This window comes from Octopus bimaculoides, chromosome 7, assembly GCF_001194135.2.
Source record: "Octopus bimaculoides isolate UCB-OBI-ISO-001 chromosome 7, ASM119413v2, whole genome shotgun sequence".
Lineage (NCBI taxonomy): Eukaryota > Metazoa > Mollusca > Cephalopoda > Octopoda > Octopodidae > Octopus > Octopus bimaculoides.
In genome coordinates this window covers 74,030,685-74,036,397 of record NC_068987.1, presented here as the reverse complement: position 1 = coordinate 74,036,397, position 5,713 = coordinate 74,030,685, and the positions used below count along the sequence as shown (strand labels likewise).

Below are 5,713 nucleotides of genomic sequence, written 5' to 3'. Positions count from 1 at the left end.
ACAATATGGGAACAACAATGGTTCCTTCAATGAACTTCCACAAATTTTCCAAATATCAAATCTCAATCTAAAGGCTTTAAAAGACAATTGCCCATGGTGTTGTGGAGCGTGATTGAACCTGAAAATATATACTTGTGAAACAAATTCCTTAACCACATAGCCATGCCTGCATCCATCCATGTGTGTGTGTGTGTGTGTGTGTGTGTGTGTGTGTGTGTGTGTGCATGTGTGTGTGTGTGTGAAGGCACATGGCTTAGTGGTTAAGGTATTGCACTCATGATTGCAAAATCATACGTTTGATCCCCAGACTGGGCATTATGTTGTGTTCTTGAGCAAAGCATTTCATTTCATTGCTCTGCGATCATTTCGACATCTGACATGGTAATGTCAGTCTGGTGGAGGGAGTGAGCTTATGTCTACACAAACATTTAATCACCACAAACAAATCATCTGTGTGGTTGTTCGGTAAGAAATTGTCAAACTTTCATACATCCTCTAACAACAAGCAATTCCATAATATATATATATCTATATATATATATATATATTTATTTAATTTAGGCAAAAGGCCATTAGTTTTGAGGGGAGATTGTTAGTCAGTTACATTGACTCTAGTACTTGACTGCTGTATTATTTTATAATACATAATTGATACATAATTGTATCATACTGTCACATACTATAATATTATATCATGCTCTAATTTCATATCCTACTGTAGAGCAGTGAGTTGGCAGAATTGTTAGCACGCCAGGTAAATGCTTAATAGAATTTCATCTGTCTTTATGTTGTAAGTTCAAATGCTGCTGAAGCCAACTTTGCCTTTCATCCTTTTGGGCTTGATAAAATAAGTACTAGTTGAGGTCTGGGATTTGGTATAATCAACTTACTGCCACGTCCGAAATTACTGGCCTTATGCTAATATCATATCATACTGTAAATATAATATACTGTGATATGTCATGCTGTAATATCATATTGTAATATACAAATCTATACACTTGTAGAGTAAGAGTAAAGTTGGCTGAATGAAACTTTAGTGTATGACTGCTGTTGTTTAGTTTATTGATTGCTAGAAGAATTCATTGCCACCATCATTATCATCCTCATCATTTAACATCCTTCTTTCCATGTTGGCATGGGTGGGATAGTTTAACATGAACAGATGAGCCAGAGAGATCATGTGTGGTACTACAAAAAAAGCACCCAGTACACTCTATAAGTTGGTTGGGGTTAAGAAGGGCATCCAGCTGTTGAAACCATGCCAAAGCAGACACTGGAGCATGGTAGGTCGAAACGATCGCATTGAATAATGATCTTGTGAATTCCATTTTCTTTCTCTCATATATTGGAGCTGAACATTAAACAATGATGATGATGATGATGATGTATGTATACAAATATGAGATGAATTCTACATCATTAACTAGTTCTTCATGTAGAGTAACACACTACAACTATCAAAATGTTTTCTAATAGAAATAAGCAAAACAGAGATTAAAACATGAGGTACCTTTTGATAAGTCACTTGATGAGACACATCAGTATCTTCGATGCACAACAACTGTTTGTATTGCATCTGAGCCACAAGGCGATGGTGCACGACAGGTTGAAACAATTGGATTGAATAATAATCTCAGGAATTCCACTTTCTTTCTCTCATATATTCTTTATATATATATATATACACACACACACGTGTATGTAAATATATGTACGTGTGTATATATTTGTATGTATATATGTGTAATGGTGTATCATATTCCTTAACACAGTACCAAAGATCTGGCTAAAACCCAATGATATAGAGAAGTTCATACCAGTGCCAAGTTACTCATGTCCAGTGTACAAGACAACTGCCCGGCGTGGAGTCTTGTCCACTACTGGGCACTCCACCAATTTCGTAATGTTTCTGCAGCTTCCTTCTGATAAACCAGAAAAACACTGGATTAACTGTGGGGTAGCAATTGTATGTCAGCTAGATGACTGATTTAACTGACTGATCTCCCAAGAGGTAGAGAGTTGCTTACAAAATGGCGTATTGTTTTACATCTCACATGTGTACACACACACATACACACACACACACACACACACGCACACCTCATATATACTCTCATATAAATATATATGTGTGTATGTATGTATGTATATATATATATATATATATATATATAGGGTATGTTACATTTTATATATATATATATATATATATATCGATATTTATCAAACACACATGCAAGCATGTATGTATATGAGCTATCATATTTCACATGTATACACACATAAGGACATATTTCACATCTCACAAGTATATATTTGTGTATGCATAGTACAATTTGAAGGAGTTATATGCTTACATATACAGACACATGTTCTCATATATATATATTTTCAGCAACAATAAATATAACAACGAAACATATGTATGAAAAACTTGTTTTAATGATAATAAATAGAAATAATGATGATAATAATAGTCCTTTCTACTAAAAGCACAAAGCCTGAAATTTTTGGAGAGGGGACTAATCATTTATATCAACCCTAGTGTTTCACTGGTACTTAATTCAGCAACCCTGAAAGGATCAAAGGCAATGTCAGTCATGGTGGAATTTGAACTCAGAACATAAAGACAGATGAAATGCCGCTAAGCATTTAGCCAGGTGTGCTAACAATTCTGCCAGCTCGCCACTTTAATAATGATGATGATAATAATAATAATGATAATAATGGTTTCAAATTTTGATACAGGCCAGCAAATTTGTGTGTAGGGTCACATAGACCCCTACAGTTCAACTGCTACTTATTTTATCGACCCTGAAAGGATGAAAGGCAAAGTCGACCTTGGTGGGATTTGAACTCAAAATGTAAAGATGGATGAGATGCCACTGAACAATTTGCCCAGTGTGCTAAGGATTCTGCCTTAATAATGATAGTAATAATAATGATAGTAATAATAATGATAATAATAATAACCATAATAAAATTCGAAATAGGCAGAATTTGGAGCATACAAATAGTAAAGGTTGTGCCTATGATAATTGGTGTGTTGAGAAGGCAGCGAGCTGGCAGAAACGTTAGCACGCCGGGCAAAAAGCTTTGTGGTATTTCGTCCGTCTTTACGATCTGAGTTCAAATTCTGCCGAGGACGACTTTGCCTTTCCTCCTTTCAGGGTTGATAAATTAAGTATTAGTTACGCACTGGGGTCGATGTAATCAACTTAATCCCTTTGTCTGTCCTTGTTTGTCCCCTCTATATTTATCCCCTTGTGGGCAATAAAGAAATAAGAAACGTTACCATGCCAGACGAAATGTTTAGCGAATTTTGTCTGTCTTTATGTTCTGAGTTCAAATTCTGTCAAGGTTGACTTTGCCTTTCATCCTTTCGGGCTTGATAAAATAAGTACCAGTTGCATACTGGGGTTGATCTAATCAACTGGCCCCCTCCCAACAAAAATTTCAGGCCTTGTGCCTAGAGTAGAAAAGAATAATTGGTGCATTGGGAACAGTAAGCCAAGAAATAGGGAAATGGCTTAAGGAGATTTGGAACAGGATGCCAGTAGAGTTCCTACAGAAAGTTTGTCTCTTAGGGACAGCAAAGATTATCAGGAGGGTTCTAAGCACTTGAAAGACAACTGAAAACTTGTGGATACCTAAGGTTACAGGTAGTATCTCACTATCAGCATAATTTCTATCAGGAATAAGACCAAACCTGAGGAAATCCAAAATACTAATAATAATTTCAGATGTTGGCAAAAATCCAGCAATGTCAGGGAGGAGGTAAGTCGATTACACTGACCCCCAGTTCTCAACTGGTACATATTTTATCAACCCCGAGAGAATGGAAGGCAAAGGTATCATTAATGAACAATATCAAGTGGAAATAACCAATTAAGCATTTAAATTAATTTTCTTATTTTTGGCTCAATCAACTGCACTTGTGCTTTTCTTTTGATGGCTAAAGACAAGTATTTGACTGAATTTAAAGGAAGAGTCTATGCAGTCTACTAGGGTATATAGTGAATAAGTGGTCAGCCTTGTTTTTTCACATGGAAAATAATTTAACATGGATAACTTAGTGAGCACAACAATTAAACATGTCTCTTCTGTAAGATGATGTTTAATGTTAAGAAAAGGCAACTATGCCGAAACACTTAATGTTAACAATAGCTGGTGACTATGTTCTTCTACATTGTGTGGAAAACCAAAGCACTCTGCAAAGCCACGCGAAAGCTACTGCACTTACAGTCATATAGAAAGTAATTAAAAATGGTTGGGATAAGGATAGGAATAGGGATAAACATAGGGTTAGAGTTAGGGTTAGGGTTAGGGCTAGGGCTAGGGCTTTTGTTAGCATTTTACTGACAATTTCTTTTAGTTGTACCATGTGCCTGAAGTTATAAAGATACTGTTCAGTGTAAAATATCCCATTCCATGAGCTGCTGATCATAATTATACACCTTGTCATGTGCAGATTTTACATAACTATTTAAATGTTAGTTTGATGTTTATGTCATCAAATGGTACCCCGTTCTTGCAACCAAAAGTCCAAAGTGTTATTGCAACACTTTAAGCACTACACTGATTAGTTGATAAATGAGGCTGATGAAGAAGAAGACTGAACACAATGAATTTTTGAAATTATTTAATGTTCTGGTTGCAATAAATATAAAAAGGAGTCGGGAACAAGAAAAATATGAAATTCTTGCTTCAGTTTATTAACAATTTTAAGAGATTTTAAGAATCAGTAGAGATTGCATGAAATGAAAAAAATTTGTCGGCTTATAAATTATATCTTATCTTTTTAAGCAAATAACATAAAGGTTCTGTTTCCAGGAGTTCACAAACGAGATTGCATTAAAGTGAAAGAACATTGTGAAGATACTCAAGAAAATATAACATTTGAAATTTCTTTTTATTCCCTCATTCTTAAAGGGCACGGCAAAATTGTTTATGTGTGTGTATGTATATATATATATATATATATAAGCAATTATGCGGATAAACAAATTAGACATATCAAATATATTAAATATATTAAATATGTCAAATATAAAATATGTATATATGTATACATTCAAAACAAGAGAAAGCAAAAGGTGGAAATTTTCAAATGATGAATTTTTATGTATAATTATATAGATATTTATATTAACAAATCCAACTTACACAGAGCACAAATAACAGAGAAAATTAAAGAGATGGAAGAAAGGTATTAAAAGTCCAACAGTTTCTGGGGTTTGGGAATCCATAATAATGTTGGTAGATTTAGTTCATGCAGCCGTATGGTTGCATTTAACATAGGATAAGACAAGCCTCCATCATCAGGATCGAGAACATCTTACATTTCAGATCTTAATGCTGAGAAGTTCAAAGATTGAATGATTAAATGTGGAAAGCTCTAGAGAAGTTCAAAACTGAAATGATGAAATGTGTAAAAACATCAGTCTGAATCTTTTGAGCACTACTAAATGTCTTCAATACGGAGAATACCTGGATCTCATCTGGGAACTATATATATATATATCGTTGCCAGTGCCCCTGGACTGGCTCTTGTGCGGGTGGCACATAAAATACACCATTTTGAGCGTGGCCGTTGCCAGTACCGCCTGACTGGCCTTCGTGTGGGTGACACGTAAAAGCACCCACTACACTCTCTGAGTGGTTGGCGTTAGGAAGGGCATCCAGCTGTAGAAACTCTGCCAAATCAGGT

At 35.2% G+C, this 5,713-nt stretch overlaps 1 protein-coding gene across 2 annotated transcripts in view; it reads left to right on the top strand.

Moving 5' to 3' along the window:
• Positions 1 to 1,912, top strand: part of LOC106876428 (dynein axonemal heavy chain 3) — a 158,633-nt gene extending 156,721 nt beyond the window's left edge. For both annotated transcript variants that reach the window (XM_052969758.1, XM_052969757.1), the window contains one exon: positions 1,784 to 1,912. The gene's annotated coding sequence lies outside the window, so the exon portion shown is untranslated. The remainder of the gene's footprint in view (positions 1 to 1,783) is intronic.
• Positions 1,913 to 5,713: the final 3,801 nt, after the last annotated feature.